At 47.6% G+C, this 17,296-nt stretch overlaps 1 protein-coding gene and 1 long non-coding RNA gene across 2 annotated transcripts in view; both read left to right on the forward strand.

Moving 5' to 3' along the window:
- LOC126252607 (failed axon connections) overlaps nt 1–17,296 on the forward strand; it is a 155,269-nt gene that overhangs the window by 20,078 nt on the left and 117,895 nt on the right. The window lies entirely within an intron of this gene.
- The window catches only part of LOC126252618 (uncharacterized), a 79,221-nt gene continuing 68,952 nt past the window's right edge, over nt 7,028–17,296 (forward strand). The window contains exon 1 of the long non-coding RNA XR_007545849.1: nt 7,028–7,123. This is a non-coding gene — a long non-coding RNA (uncharacterized LOC126252618). The remainder of the gene's footprint in view (nt 7,124–17,296) is intronic.

Here is a 17,296-nt window from a genome sequence, read left to right on the forward strand (position 1 = left end):
CAGACCACTAGGATGCGTTGCCATAGAGATTCGGAAGGTAGAGGTCCCGTCTGTAGATGCACGTGACGAATATCTCAGAGTACTTTAGAGGAGTTTGCAGTTTGCTTTGTGTTAGGTGGACAATCTGTCCTGTGGGAAGTGCGACGCTTGGTGTAGAAAACTACATTAATCACTACATAAATTTAAAATGCTTGAAAGTGTCACGGTGCTGAATCAAACTGTAAAATCCTGTGATTCGTTCTCTTATGATAACCCCGCATTTTCACACGTTTTGCCAATTTTCTTTCCACGTAAAACTTGGCGATTAGGTGCATGTTTCTAAAATTGAACTGCAGGGAGCTGTTATTAGAAACAACGAACTGGCAGTTCTATGTATTGTCAAAACCGTATAAGGTGGAACCAAACGTAAAGCAGGTTAAGTCTTAAGAGAAAACGGAATATATACAAAGGAACTGTTTTTGCTCCAGAAAAGTACGCGCACACAGTGTTGGAAAATTTTCTAGTGCGAAGGTACACAAACTGTGCTTTGGGTACTATAGGAAACATCACAAATGCAATTCCATGGTTTTCACGAATTGAGTGGCATAACATGTAGTCAGAAGAAAATTTCACTTAAAATTAGCTAGAGAGAAATTCAGAGATCTAAAATGCGTGGCACTGCATTACATGCCTCTTTTCAGTCTCGCGAAAAAGAAAAAACTTAGGAATACCTGGTAGGCATGGCGCGGGGTGTGTGTGTGTGTGTGTGTGTGTGTGTGTGTGTGTGTGTGTGTGTGTGTGTGTGTCCACGGCCATGGAGTGTACTTGCTATTGACTCAAATCTGTAGAGAAGCGGCAGGCAAACAGCATGGCGTGATTGGTTTCGACCGGTCGCGGAGTGTCCCGCAGACATCGCCAGCGTGAGCGTGGCGTGCGGTGCGCCGGAGCGGACGGCTTGTACTGGAGGTGTTGATGGCGGCCCTGCCCGTTCCCCTTGAGCTGGGCCCTTAATTTCCTGCACCCTTGGCTACGCACCGTTGGCGAGGCGCACCTCATTTCCTCTCGCCCGGTGTTCGCTGCTTTCTCAGGCGGCTCCCAACTTCCCGGCAGCGACTCATTCCCGCTTCCTCCCCTCTCACCCGCCGTCTTTTTGTGGTCGCACCCCGTTGTCACACCTTTCTCACTGTCGAACCGCCTGATGACATTCTAAGGTCTAGCGACGGTGAATATCCATACTTGAACCACATTACTTCGTGTGGTGGAGGGTACTTGCAGTAAAACTCCCACTCCCCTCCCCCGTTTGTTCGCGAATGGTGCATGGGAAGAATTATTTCTAAGCCTCCGTATGAGATACATACTGCTGTGCAAAACTTGACGAACGAGATAAAGCAACATTAACTATTCGTTGGAAATGATTGAAAGTGTGGAAGCCTGCTGGCAGAGGCCTCACAGCCGTGCATAGAAAGCTGGATGTCACAAGCGTGACTAGAGCACCAAATGTGGCTGAACCCGCAACACGAGGCAGCTGAAGGAGCGGGAAATGTGTGCTAATAAAGTTGTTGTTGTTGCTACAATATGGCCCAGAGATATTTGGATGCTGCAGTGACCCGGATTGAAATGAATTGTAAACGTGGCAGGCGTCGCAAAAATTAGGGTGCCCTGCAAAATGAGGGAATTGAAGACTGCTAAAGGCGACACGAATCATAATTACTTTTATACCGGTAAAATTAACAAAACAAATAGTAGTGAAAATATTTATATAAGGCCTTCGCATATCTGAAATAGGGGGAAAGACAATAGCACAAGTAAACGGTAATGGCGAAGTGCGCAGTGATTGTCGTGACGTTAAATGAAAGCAGGTAGTACTACCGAGGAAAATGTCGTACCTGTGGTCGGGATGCAAAAATTGTTCATTGATTCGAAATCTTAAGTTTTGATAGGGAAGCTTAAAGTGATGGGTGTGCTAGAAAATGACTCCAGTATCTCTGCGCATCGCCTAGCAATTGCGTCTCGAGCTGGTCATAGTGACGTAGGTAGCGGCTGAAGTGGCTCCAAAATCAGTTATTGGCTGCACCAGCGACCTCGCCAAAGGCAAATCAGTCAGATTTGCCCTCGATACTTCGGTTCTGGTGGCGGCAGTCAAGAACGATGTCGTAGGTTCAGTTGAAGTGCAAGATGAAGCGACTTCTTCTGCAGTGTATACAAGGAAACTTTTCCACATTGCCGCATCTTGCGTTTCTTATAAAAATTCAGATTGGCTGTGCTCCAGATCTTCACATGCCGACAGATAAAAATTCGCTTGTGGTCGGTTAAAAAATAATCTTCGTTCTACCATCTTAGACAAAAAAGTCGTTTCATTTTCTTGGTCTTTGTAGCCACAGCTGAAAATTTGTCCAACATATGGTTTAAGTGAGCCAGTCCTTACGATTCTTATATTTGCGGTATGAATACAGCCAGCGGTCTCTCTTGTCTTCAAAGACACAAAACTGCGCGTCCCCATTCCATTTTCAAGATGTTTGTGTGTGGGGTCGGATGCTGTCTGGAAAACTTTGCTTTTGTGCACAATAGTGCTTTCTGTGAAAACACCTCTTCCCGAGTAAGAGGTCGCGCCACAGGTCCTACCTGTGTCGACAAAGCTTTAGACGCCCCAGGGTGGAGTCACAAAGAACTGCCTGGTCATGGGCTAGTGAACCTTGCATTTTCCTGAGGACGCCTCTGGTGAAACGGCTTAAAACGTGGCGGTGGACCCACTGTCGGCATCTCAGCGAAAAGTATGCAAATCCGAATAAAGAGTAAATGAAGCGTAAAGTTACATTAGCCAATTACCGAATTTTACTTGTATCGTACTGCTGTTTCATAGTCTTCGGCGTTAATTACGTACTCGATCTATCATTATGAATTTGCACATATTGTGACCGTTTCCAGAAAACGGTCACGCAGCAATGACTTCACACAGGGAAGAACCATCGGGCCACTGGAAACATGACGGAAGTGTGAATAGTATAACAGAGGACTGTGGGTATTCCTCACAGCGTTACATGGGGAGCGTTTCGAACCACAAGCGCTGCTGCCCGGAGAGATGCTCGACGAGGCAGTTACAGCAGCAGATGGCCGCTACTTCGCGCAAAAGCAAAACAGAGAACCATGTCACAGTGGGTGCTATTGCAGCGACATTTAACAGGAATGCAGTCTAAATTTCCCCAGCTACAAGGCGACAGCACGAGGTGAGCTTTGCCCGACCACCAGTGCTTTCTTGCGTTGACATCTGAACGGTAACACCATCTGCAATTGTTCGAAGACCATACGGACTTTGCGAGCGAGAAGCGGATTCGCGTGTTCTCGGATGAGAGCAGATTGAATAGTGGTTCTATATGTACAGTCATACGGCAAGTCGTTGGAACACGTAATGCACTCAAGAACGTAAGCCAACTTAGTTGTTGCTCCAGGTGTTACGGTGTGGGATGCATGAAGTTGCATAGGCGTGCTGACTTCAAAATCTTTCAACATCCTTTACTCAATGGTCAATCTTTTTGTGAAAGTGTAGCCCTTCACTACGCGAGTCTTTCCAGGGGTGGATTCTGCCCTGACTTCATTTTTGTGGATGACAATGTGCGACAGCATCACAGTGCAGGTGTATTGTTGAAACGAGATGATATTCGGCTAAGGGACTGGCCTGCCTGTTCCCCTAACTAAATGTCGTCGAGCACGCGCCTGGTGCCTTGGAAACACGTACTGTAGCATAACTGCGCTGGTGGAGGAATGAAACACCCTACCACAAGAACCCTCACCAATCCTATAATCAGCACGGGAGCTCATTGCAGAGCATGCACTGCTGTCCGTGGTGATACACACCGTATTAAAAAGCATGTCTCGCCTTTAGCGGTGTCTAGGAGACTCATAAATTGCGGTGACTTCACGGTAATTGTCGTTAAATCAGCGTCATTTCTGTTAGTCTCACTGCGTGGTTCCCGTACTACAGCGAGGAGATAAATCGTAGGATAGCCATATGCACTTATATAGACGAGGGTAGTATTGCATATGCAAGATATGAGGCAGCTCATTGGTTGGACAGTCATGTGTAGGTGATCGATGTTTGAGCTAAACGCTTAAGATTTCCTTTCTGAAATCGTAGATAACTGTTCAGAGATCCATAGTGTCAACAGTGCGCCAATAATAAAGTTTCAGGCAGCAACTCTCATAAAAGCCTTCGCTTAACCCTTTCATGGATAAAATTTATTTTTTACAGATTTTTAAAATATTAAGGTGATAAGTTTCTTTTCAGTCTCATTATTATATTTCCACCACCAAAATATTTAAGTTCTCAATTTTTTCACAACAGGAAGTGGGATACACATGTCCCATGAACCAACGCAAGATACCTTTTCTGCTGACTGATTTTGTCATTTTATTTTTTAGCCATAAACAGGATTTTGCAGAGAATAAAATAACTAAAAATTATACATGCATGTAATCTTATTTGTGTAGAGCCAGTGTAAAAAATATTAATTACATTTCAGTTTTCATGATACATGATCAATACTTCCAAAACTTTACATGCCATGAAACTTGGAAAAACATGGTGTGGCAGAGTGGTACACCACAAGCAGTGCAAACAACTTTTGTTCCCTTCTCTTTAGAGTTTGTGCTGCAGAATCTGCTTCGCTTCCTAGTACCACTGTCTTTCGGTACATGTTTGCCTACGTTCACGAGCCGGACGTCATCTGGCACACTAGACTCCTCTCTTTGCTGGGAAGAAAGTGGGCGTTGATCCCCTCTTTTTCCTGGATGAATACCCATTAATAAATTGTCTTGCTAATCTTTACAAATGTCTGCTGGGACACGTGTCCCACTAATTTTATTTCTATTATAAGATAGTACAGTCGCTGAGTACATTCCACACTGTATTTGTACTAAAAATGATTAAGTTAATAATAAGATGAATTACTTACTTCAGACATCGCTGGAAAGTGAGAAATGATGAAAACTGAAGAATGACACAAATAAGTGGCGTTACAGCGGCCATATATACACGCCAGTCAACAAAAGTAGTCACCGCTTCTCTATTGCCTTTGCAGTGCAGTCCCGATTTTTTTCTTAGGTTCAGTACAGTCGTCCCTAGACGGCAGCACCATGCAGAGCTGGGTAACATATATCCCGACACTCGAACTGGCGCTCAAAGGTAGTGGGACATACATGACCCATCAACCACGAAAGGTTTAACGACTGAGCAGCATTTGTGTAGAGTTGGCAGTGGTAACAGACAAGCAATATTGTGTGAAAAACCCAGAAATGAATGTGGGGCGTACGACTAACATATGCTTCTGGCCAGTGTGGCGAAGTTGGGCGTTAATAGGCTGTTGCACCAGAAGGCCGTGGAGTGCCTTTGCTAACAGAACATCGCCTGCAGCGCCTCTCCGTGGCTCGTCACCATGATGGACCCTAGACGACTGGAAAACCGTCGACTAGTTAGAAGAGTCAGCAAGACTTATCACAACCAGGAGCACCTCCGAAGACGTCCAACGTAGCTTTGGACGAAACGTCAGGGATAGAAGGGTTTTATGGACCACCGCCATACAAGCCGGAAGAATTTTAGACACCTGAAACACCCGGTCGTGAAAGGCCTTCATCGTAAGGATACGAGTGTAGCGGCTGTGTACCCAACTTATCACCAAAGCATCGTGCGTGCTGTTGCCGGCTCCATAATGTTGCGGCCTGGGCCTTCTGGTCCAACTGAACGGTTGTTCGGTTACTTGGACCATTTGCAGCTATTCGAGGACTACTTCTACACAATGGATTTTTGTGAATGACAATGTGCCATGTCACAAGGCCACAGTTGTCGCGATTGCTTTGGACAACGTTCTGAGCAATTAGAGGAGGATTTGGCCACCCAGGTTGCCCGACATGAAATCCATCAAACATTTATGCGACACAATAAGAGAAGTCAGCTCATGCAGAAAATCCTGCACCGGCAACACTTCCGCAATTACGTCCGGCTATAGAGGCATCATGGCTCAGTATTTCTGCGTGGGATTTCCAACGACTTGAGTCCATACCACGTAGAGTTGCTGCACTACACCGAGCAAAAGAAACTGACAACATGCTAGACGTTACTGTAACAGTTACATGCATCGTCCAGAGGTCACTTTCGTCCTTTAGTTTTTGCACGTTACTGCAGTTTCTTCTCCCTCGTGGCATTTCCTGAGAATTACGTGGAAGTAATAAGTTGCCCGTATCTTCTGGGAACGTACCCTCTCGAAATTTCGACAGTATACATAGATGAATTTATGGTAGTACGTTCAATTTAGTCTCGTTTCGTGTGAATTGCCAGTCCCTGCACCAATCGCAGACCCTCTGCAGGTGTTTATTGCGTATGTTTCTTAGGCGTCACAAACTTTTTGTAAACAGCCACGTTGACGAACGTCAGTGAGCTGCAGACTTTAGCCACGGGGTTATTTATTGTAGGTGGTAATAGGTCTATGAAAACTGCATTCTCTTACTCCTGATCATTTGCTTCTATCAGTTTTGTTCCGTCAAGAAGGAAGTGTTGAAATCTATTTGCGAAGAAATCCAGTCAAGTGATATCTGATATGTTTGTTCGTATTTTGTTCGCTAAATGACAGTACGGATCCTCCCAGAAGTAAAGGACGTAGAGAATTTTTGTCGTACGTATTGTAAAGCGCAAACAAATCTCTTCCTAGGTAATTTACTGTTAGAGTAATCTTCACCAAAGTCTACATAAGGGAATGAAGACGTGATCCTTGCGAATAAAACCTGCATTGAAGACTTCTTGAATTTTGAGGTAATAAACTGATGGTGCGGAGGAACTGCGTCTATTGGGCGGATGTGTTGGATCAGGAAAGGAATGGAGTTTTGTGGGTTCTCGCTACATTTGCACATTCCGATGTGTGGCAGCTCCGGCAGAGGCCGGGGGGTCATAGCACATAGCGGAGGCCGCGGTGGCCGGCAGGATGTGACGTCAGAGCGGCTGATCGGCGCAGCAGCGGGTGGGCGACGGATGCCGCAGGCTGAGCAGCTGCTGCGCCGGTCACGCCACGCCGCTTCTTGCCTGGTGCGTCCTCTAGGTCACAGCCGGACGCTCGGCTAGCTAGCCAACTAGCCTGTATGCTGTCTCGCCGCATACAACGTAAGTCAGCCCCTGAAATCTCTGCAGTTATCGCACCCATTGAAAGCTGTAGATTAGTTTCAATTTCGGTAAGCAGTATTGGTAACCAAAGCTGTGCAATGGTTGAGTGGTTGTTTACTCGAGTACACTGTTCAAAATCTCTTCCGGCCACACGATTTAAGTATTTCGTGTGTAACTTTGCCTGAGGTGATTCCTCAAAATCCATTGCCAGCTCCTATCGTCACCGTAGCCCACTGGTGTTTACGATTCTGTGGATGTCAAGCTGATTACAGTGAAATATCTCCTGTACATTTTCAGACCTGTGAATTCGGTGTAGCACTCCTACGCGTGGCAGAAACATAAAAACTGTGAACCGCGGAAATTCTAAGTGCAGTTCCGGGCTCACCAACCTAGCTAACCTGTCGTCTAGGCTCGCTCTCGCCTAACAGAGGGGCAGACGGTAGGGGGAGGGGGGAGGAGGAGGGGACAAGAACCATCATAATTCGAATATTTCAAAAGTTACCATCGTGCCAGTTACGTCATTTACGGAATCCACGGAACTTCAAAATCTCGATATCTGGCTGAGCCAATGGGGATACGAAAAAAGTTCCTTCTGATCAAAATGGTGCCCTTACCCTTCCAAATCAAAAGTCCTTCAGCAATGCACCGTGTTCATAGGGCTTTAATTTGTGAAGGGATTTTTTATGGATTTCCCACCACCGTTTTACTATTTTTCAACCAAGTTATATACGAAAATGAAACGCCTATTTCGTAAAATACCTATTATAGATTTACGACCTCGTGTCTTGCTGGCGGACGACAGCTTTTGCAGTGAATTCATCTGCAGTTTTCTCTAACAAAAATATTTTGCTAACCCTAATACATCCATTAAAATGATCCTCCACGTAATATTACAAAAATAAGATTAAAAAGTGAGAGAATGTCATAGGAAAAATAATTACAAAAAATTGTAAAGGTGGTGACAAATACTAGGACAGTTACAAATCATCTTACGTCCAGTTTAATTTTCGTATTAGCTTCAGGAACTTGTGGATCCAAAAAAAGTTTATCGTGTACCGGACTTTTCCCAATTTCCCCCATCAGTGTGATAGGTTAGGTACTGAAGCTTCAGTTTACATTCCAAACTATGCTTCGGAAACGAATACAGGCTGTTAGTAAACCTACTGCCATTCATTCCTATCCTGGTATCGATCTGTTGCCTTTCTGCGCGGCCACGGCACATTTCTTTTGACTTCTAACACGCATCAGTTGTTATACATCTACATTTATACTCCGCAAGCCACCCGACGGTGTGTGGCGGAGGGCACTTTACGTGCCACTGTCATTACCTCCCTTTCCTGTTCCAGTCGCGTATGGTTCGCGGGAAGAACGACTGCCGAAAAGCCTCCGTGCGCGCTCGAATCTCTCTAATTTTACATTCGTGATCTCCTCTGGAGGTATAAGTAGGGGAAGCAATATATTAGATACCTCATCCAGAAACGCACCCTCTCGAAACCTGGACAGCAAGGCACACCGCGATGCAGAGCGCCTCTCTTGCAGAGTCTGCCACTTGAGTTTGCTAAACATCTCCGTAACGCTATCACGCTTACCAAATAACCCTGTGACGAAACGCGCCGCTCTTCTTTGGATCTTCTCTATCTCCTCTATCTCCTCCAACCCGCCCTGGTACGGATCCCACACTGATGAGCAATACCCAAGTATGGGTCGAACGAGTGTTTTGTAAGCCACCTCCTTTGTTGGACTACATTTTCTAAGGACTCTCCCAATGAATCTCAACCTGGCACCCGCCTTACCAATTAATTTTATATGAAATTGTTAAGGCTTTCGTGGCCACTTGTTGACAAACTGCCTATTGGCTTCTGTCTCGGGTTCTTCGGCCGACGTTCATCTAATGATTTTTCTGACGTTTCGCCCGCACGAGTGGCTGGCATTGTCAAAGCTTCACCCTCCATTGCCGGTGGTGAACTGGAGGCGAGCTATTTATAAAGGATGGGGCCCCTCCACGCCCGCACCAACGTGGTGACCAAACCAAAAGTTCTACTGTCACCTCCGTAAACATGTTAGTTTTTGAATCAGGCGTCACAGGATGCAGGCTGTGATGTTATCCATGCGTCTGGGTAAGACTACTCATTAACATGGTCCATCAGGAGATAGAAGTGGTCGAAAACGATCGAAGGGTAGCGGTTTTAAGAGCAGAGGAAAAAAAGTGCCAAGGCCAGCGCCAAGGGAAAAAAACCTCTGCGACAGTAGGACGGGTAGTAAGGGCAGTAGCGGCTTGCTAGCTGCGACAGAGCATGCAAGGTGAGGGAAGGTTAGCGTGAGGTATCGTGCATCGTTACCTATGTGCTGCGTGGTCGGTAGTGGGGTCAGTCCGGTGCTGCGGCGGGGCTCGCTTGTAGTCTCCTGGACCGGCCGCAGTGGCTTCCTCCCTGTAACATAAAAGTTCGGCACGGCAACGCATGCGTTGCTGTTAGGCCCTCTGCTGCACCTTGTCGTCAGTGACTTGGTGCAGCTTCATCAGGCCGGTGCAGAACGACGGCGATTGGCTACCGTCCAGCGTCCTCCTCTACTGCACAGCGCAGGACTTCTGCACAGCAGCTTCGAGCAGCTCCGCTTGTTCAGTGAGCTGCGCCGCTTCAGCGTCGGAGAAACGCAGGCCGTTAGCTCTCGCTGTCGCGATGAGGGTCGTCCCCGCGGTCGACGGCGTTGCCACCGGTTCCGCTGGGGCGGCGGTTGTCTTCTTTGCGCCTCTCACCTGCGGTGCTGCTGGAACAAAAGCTGGGATAGGCGCGCGAACGTCCTTCTGCGAGGTCGCAGGAGTGTTCGCAGGTACGACTGCGCTGAGGCCTTGGGCGAAGACTGCACGCAGTTGCCTCAAGGCCTCTTCCTTCTCTGCAGCCACGGCGGCTGCGAAGGCAGCCCTCTCCGCCGCCATGACGGCTTTGAGGGCTGCTGTGGCCTCCTTCACGGCAGTGCCGAGTTCGAGGTCACATCTCTTCGCAGGAAGGCGAGCTGCGTCCTGGCTGCCCGTTTCCGAGCGGCCGTCCCCGCCCCTGGCAGGTGGATCTGCTGCTGCGCCTTCCCTCAGCTGCACCGGGCTGCTCTGCGCCCTACGTCGTTTCCGACGTCGTCTTCTCTTCTGCTGCTGCGTCGGTGCGGCCGCGGCCGCCTCGCCGCCACCGGCACGGCTGCGGCTTGAGAAAGCCGCACAGCCGCGCCAACTGGCGACGTGCGGGCCGCCACACCGGACACAAGTCGGCAGAGCGTTGCTGCCGCGGTCGCAGGCGCGGCTGTCGTGCTCACCTGAGCACTTGACGCACCGCGCCGCGTTGCGGCAATACTTCGCAACATGGCCCTCGCCCTGGCACCTGAAGCACTGGGGCTGAGGATCCATGGCGGTCGGGAGAGCCTCCGTCGTAACCGGGAAGCCCAGCAACTTCCGCAAGTCGAAGATGTCACTCCCGCCGTCGACCGTTTGCACGGTCACGGCATAGAGCGGCGCCCTCTTCCTGTTGGTTCGGTTGTGCAACCTTGCGGCTGCACTACCAAACCCGGCTCGCAGCAGCCCTTCCCGAACCGCTGCCTCATCACAGCACCAAGGCAACCCCCTGAGGAGTGCCTTAGTCGTCTTCATCCTTCCTACGGAAGGTGGCTTCTCTCGCGCCGGCGGCGCGTCGACGATGTGGTCGGCCACTGCGACCTTGATCGCCCTGTGGTCGGCCACGTTTGCGGCTCGAACGCAGATCAGCGAGTCTGTATCGACAGACTCGTAGACCACCTCGTTCCGAGCGCAGCTCGTCATGGTGTCGAACAGCGCTGTCCACCCACCTTTGCACTTGACGTACAAAGGGGGACAGGCCGCGACTCGTCTTCTCGGGAGTTCCTTGCACGGTCGGCAGACTCAGTGAGTTGCACAACCGAAGGACCCTTCGTAGCGGCAGGTTTCCCTTGCGCACGCTTCTTTCCCATGCTGCGAGGCGCGGAACACGACAATTTGCACGCGTCGTCAAAACAACGCACGACAATTTGCTCTCCGCAGCCCCCACAGCACAGAAAACCTCTTCACGAGCTCTCAACGGCCGAGTAAGCGAAGCGCGCAACACCAGCGATGCGCTCACCTCGCCAGCTCAGGCCGCTCTGGTTGGAGGCGAGCTCGCTGCCGCAGACTATATGTACCTGGCGCGCCAACGTCCGAGGGCTTCTCCGCGGTCATTTCCGGTGCGGTTCTCCTCTTGCTACCTGCGACGGTCGTTCGCTGCAGTACGGGAAGCCAGGATCCGTTTACCTTAAGGCTTTCCTCTTTCTTGTTGAAACTGTTCGCGTGTTTTTGGATTTCTACAGCTTCTCTGAACAAGCGCGTGTGATAGTGCTTCTCTACCGCCAGAACTTCCGTGTCGGCGAATTTTATTACGTGGTCGGTCTCATTCAGTGCGTGCTCTGCCACGGCCGATTTCTCCACCTGCCCCAACCTGCAATGTCGCTTATGCTCTTTGATCCTGGTGTTAATGGATCGTCCAGTCATTCCGACATAGACTTTTCCGCATGTGCAAGGTATACGGTATATTCCCGACATTGCAAGTGGGTCTCTTTTCTCCTTCGCCGATCTAAGACACTCTTTGATCTTCCTTGTCGGTTTGAAAATCGTCTTCCTTTCTTCGCCGAGTGTTTAGCTCTGTTATACTTCTAATGTAATTTGTGGAGTACCCATTGCTCCTCAGAACAGTTTCCAGGTGTTGCATTTCTCGTTTGAGGTGTTGAGGCTCACATATTCGTCCTGCTCTCGTTACGAGCGTACTAATCATGCCTCTTTTCTGGCTCGTGTGGTGGTTTGACAGTTTGTGCAGGTATCGGTCCGTGTGTGTCGGTTTTCGATACACGCTGTGTCCCAGGAAACCGACATACACGGACCGATACCTGCACAAACTGTCAAACCACCACCCGAGCCAGAAAAGAGGCATGATTAGTACGCTCGTAACGAGAGCAGGACGAATATGTGAGCCTCAACACCTCAAACGAGAAATGCAACACCTGGAAACTGTTCTGAGGAGCAATGGGTACTCCACAAATTACATTAGAAGTGTAACCAGAAAAAGAAATGTCGGGTGCGGCCTTTCTGCCATACATTCCCAGAGTGACGGACAGAATCGGCCGTATATTGCGCAAACACGGCGTAAAGACGATTTTCAAACCGACAAGGAAGATCAAAGAGTGTCTTAGATCGGCGAAGGAGAAAAGAGACCCACTTGCAATGTCGGGAATATACCGTATACCTTGCACATGCGGAAAAGTCTATGTCGGAATGACTGGACGATCCATTAACACCAGGATCAAAGAGCATAAGCGACATTGCAGGTTGGGGCAGGTGGAGAAATCGGCCGTGGCAGAGCACGCACTGAATGAGACCGACCACGTAATAAAATTCGCCGACACGGAAGTTCTGGCGGTAGAGAAGCACTATCACACGCGCTTGTTCAGAGAAGCTGTAGAAATCCAAAAACACGCGAACAGTTTCAACAAGAAAGAGGAAAGCCTTAAGGTAAACGGATCCTGGCTTCCCGTACTGCAGCGAACGACCGTCGCAGGTAGCAAGAGGAGAACCGCACCGGAAATGACCGCGGAGAAGCCCTCGGACGTTGGCGCGCCAGGTACATATAGTCTGCGGCCGCGAGCTCGCCTCCAGTTCACCACCGGCAATGGAGGGTGAAGCTTTGACAATGCCAGCCACTCGTGCTGGCGAAACGTCAGAAAAATCATTAGATGAACGTCGGCCGAAGAACCCGAGACAGAAGCCAATAGGCAGTTTGTTAATTTTATATGATCATTCCACTTCAAATCGTTCCGTACGCATACTCCCAGAGATTTTACAGAAGTAACTGCCAGCAGTGTTTGTTCCACTATCATATAATCATACAATAAAGGATCCTTCTTTCTATGTATTCGCAATACATTACATTTGTCTATGTTAAGGATCAGTTGCCACTCCCTGCACCAAGTGCCTGTCCGCTGCAGATCTTCCTGCATTTCGCTGCAATTTTCTAATGCTGCAACTTCTCTGTATACTACAGAATCATCCGCGAAAAGCCGCATGGAACTTCCGACGTCATATACTAGGTCATTTTTTTCGGCTTTCAACGAAAAGACGAGATATTTTGTTAAAAGAAGCCAAATTTCTCATATCGCAATCTCAAATTTACGATATTGTTCTAGAGGTATCTATGGCTCTTCAGACGGAGTTAGTACTCTTCTCTTGATCCTGTATGCACGGATATCCGTTGATCAATGTCCTGTAGGACAGTGTACAAACCAAGCAGTTTGTTAATCGCGTGAAGCATGTGTAATCTCTAGAATATTTGCGAGCAAGCAAACAGCTGGAGTGGTAGAGCAGTACAGTGAAGTACAGTTGTGTGTTATAGACGCGGCAGCAGGCGCGATCGCGTCGGCCTTTGTTTGCGGGCGCGTGTCGCTGGCATCGATTTTCAATGCCGCGTCGCCTCCGGAGCGCCACCGACATTGCACTCCACGCCGCCCGTCACCGCCTCAAAACCCACCACACGATGGCCAAACTTACCTCTCTGCTTACTTCGGTCCTGCTTTCTTCCACCTTGAAATTGTACAGTATATTCTGGTTAGAGGTATACCCAAATAAAACCTTATTGCGAAACAACTCTACATTTTATATTTATAAGCAATCAATAGGCACTCAATTTCATGAACAGCGCTGAGTCGCACGGCGCTTGCGCGCCAGTGACGCGGCATACCTATCCCGACCTGCTTGTGAACTGTGACACCACAGATAGTTCCCCACCCACCCCGCTATCATGGGCACGCTACCATATTTCTCCATGAGACGTTTTCAGAGCGTTCGATTGGAAGGGCGTGTCCCATGCCCTGGCCCCTTCGCGCTGTCTGACACAACTGGATTTCAGCGTTTGGAGGTTTAGCAAACACTTAATTTGCAGGACGAAGGATAGAGATCTTGAACATTTAAGTATCTAAGCGCAGTATAGGCTACCACACTTTCATTGCGTATGAACGTGTTGCGAGAAGTAGAGTACCGTTTCGATACCTGTAGATCCACAAGCGGTGCCCACATTGAACGGTACCAACATGCAAAAAGTTAGGATCCCGTGTACAATTTTGAACACACAAAGCTCAATATGTACTGAAATGTTTTGTAGACACTCTAGCCTCGACACAGTGTATGTGAATGCCTTTTTCTAAAACACCGCCACTAAAACTCAGACGTGGTTGTTGTAAAGATGCGTTTCATAAATCGCGAAATTTCGAGAACTTAGTATGGAGCAGCAGCAGTGGAAATAAGATCTCGCTTTGGCTAACACCGATAGGCAGAGGAGGCAATACCAGTAAACCCCGATTCTTTAAAGAATCGAACTCCGATTATAAAACATCTTCAAACGTCTACCATACAAATGAGTTAATGTTAAATATTTGACATTAAGCATGTAACCGACAAAGTTGAGAAAGGTTTGAAATGATGCTTAGTTTCAAGTATTCAAAATGAGTCACAATCGCATTATTTTGCTGCCAACCGGTTTCAACCCGCGTATGGGTCATCTTCAGAGCAATTTACACCATTTGGTCGCTCGCTGGAGTCGTCACCCTGCCCGTGCACGGTTCGCAGTCGCTAAGTGCTCTGTTTATGAAACACTGGATGAATAATACGGGTAATTTGCGTTCCATTTTAAGCAAAAGCCAGTTTTCACGTATGTTGACGATGGCGTAACTCCTGAACTGTCGTATAGTAATAAAATTTCGCAGTACATCCAGTGGAATGTCGAGTGTGTCTGCAAACTGTTGCGAACAGTTACTAGTAAAGAAGAAAGAAATTAAAACCTCGTCCCTGATGCAGAAATTATACTACGTGAACAGCGAAAATGTAGTAAGCTATAAACTTCAATTTTGCATGGGTGTCACCGTGAAAGTTACGTGAAAGATTTGAAATTATGTGTAAAGTTTGTTAGGAGTAGCAAAGTGCTCTCATTATGGATGAATAAAGTAAGAGTATTTGCACGCCATCAGTTACTGACACAAGACACAATTTTCTAACTCTAGTACCTGTCTTATTGTGTTAAACTTGTTACAAGATTATACATCCTAATGACACACCATTCTAAATTTTTCAATTAGGCCGTAATTACATGGAATTGTGAAAATCAAATTTTTGTGGCTCCTCGAAGCCGTTAGATTGGCACCCTGCAATTGCCGTGATGAAATTTCCATTCTGCAGCTGAGAGTGCGCTGAAAGGAAACTTCTCTGTAGATTAATATTTTGTGCCGTACCGACACTCTAACTAGAGGCCTTTGCCTTGCGCAGCCAAGTGCTCCACCGACTGAGCTACGCAAGCACAACTCGTCCTCACAGCTTTCCTTCCGCGAGTACATCTCTGAAGGTCATCTGTAAAATCTGGAAGGTACGAGATGAGGTACTAGTGGAAGTAAAGCCGTGACAACAGGCGCCCGCCCCCCCCCCCCGCCCACCCTTCGTAATACATTTCTGGCTGACTTATTTCTGACGTGCGCTGGTTAATGTAACATTACCGTTGCTCAATTGTTTCCCTGTGTATTTTCCCGACGGTTTCGGTAGTGCTTGCCAACGTGCATCGGAGACGTTACCAAATAGTCTCTCAGATTTCTTTAACTACACATGCCAGTGACGGATTTTCTAAGCCACCAGTCATGAGGCAGTAGCGGGATTCATTGAGCATTACCACAAGTATGGGATGCTGTAGCAAAAACCTTCATGCATTCAGACAGCTTAATTTATGCCGAAAATCTGAAATTCGGAGGAATTGCTGCTAACAACTTAGATAGCCATCACGCAGACTAAGCTTTAACATCCCAGTGCTTCCCTCCTGCCCAAGTGCTTTGATGCATACCTTGTAGTACTCGTAACCCGAGCAATGTTAGCCTATCAGGTCAGGTTATAAAGAATTGCGCCGATGGCGTTACGGTAGCTAGGAACAGTTACTTATAAAAGCTTTTAGTCCAGCAACGAGCTTCGCTTCTATAGGAATGGCCTGGTTGGTAGGCATCCGGGGACTACACTCGGTCCGACGCGCTGTGTTAAATCGTCAAGATCCGCAATTGCAGAGCACGGCACTCTACAGGGCTAATAACTCATTCTGGGACGCAATTTGCGATTGACGATGGCACTGATTGACCCGAAATGAAAGTGAGTAACGGAGGGAAGGGAGATACAGGTTTTGATAATTGCAGGAGCACTTCAGTCGGGGTAGCAACAGCGACGTATGGTGGACCGAGGGGAGAAGGTAACTGCACTACATGGACTGTACCCGCCATTACGTCATCCCCGTTCCCAACAGTGTACTATTGCTAAGAAATTCGAAAGTGTCAAAATTAGAGAATCAAAGGGAAAACGCTAAACCTGACAGTTTAAAGTGTCTTTAAACGTGCTTATAAGACTGCATTTTATCAGAGGGGGCATTTTTCAGATTATCGAGCTATTTTCGGACTGATAAAAAGAGCTAGAGGGAATAATAATCATTTGAATTTAAATGAATAGGGTCATAATTCCCAGTGGCTTCTGCCCCCAAATATGCCCATTAATTGCCAACTATGAACCTACGGATTTAAATTAGTTTTAATGTCCTCTAACGCATTTCATCAGTCAAAAAGATTGAATGTTTCGCCCTGTTAAGATAAAAAACTCGGCTAGTTTATAACATCGTAAACTCTGCTGTTACTGAGGCGAATAGCTAGTAAACGTTTCATAGCTTAAGTTTCCCTGAACATTCTGAGATACTGAGGAATCACCCGTCTTATACATGCCATAAACATAACGCTATCGTTGTTGGTATGGCACTAGTAGTAGTCACATTTAAAAATTAAATTTATGCTGCCGTTAATTAACGATAAAATCATTTCGTAAGTATGACGGTCTCGTTCCGTGAAAGGCACTAACGACACGATTACCGTTAAGTGATCTTAATCAGTGTATTTCGTTAGCTCAGGTGCTATTCAAATACAGTTTGAGAGACTCTGCAATGCTTTTAGAGCTTAGGGGAATACAAAGTGGGTTGAGGCGTGAATGGGAATTTGGATTGAGAATCGAGGCGTGCTGAAGTAGCCCGTGCACTTCCACAAAGCCCCTGTATCACGGTGGCGCCGTGGTTAGCGCATGTATGTAGTAAG

Source organism: Schistocerca nitens, chromosome 1, assembly GCF_023898315.1.
Source record: "Schistocerca nitens isolate TAMUIC-IGC-003100 chromosome 1, iqSchNite1.1, whole genome shotgun sequence".
In the NCBI taxonomy this organism is placed as follows: domain Eukaryota; kingdom Metazoa; phylum Arthropoda; class Insecta; order Orthoptera; family Acrididae; genus Schistocerca; species Schistocerca nitens.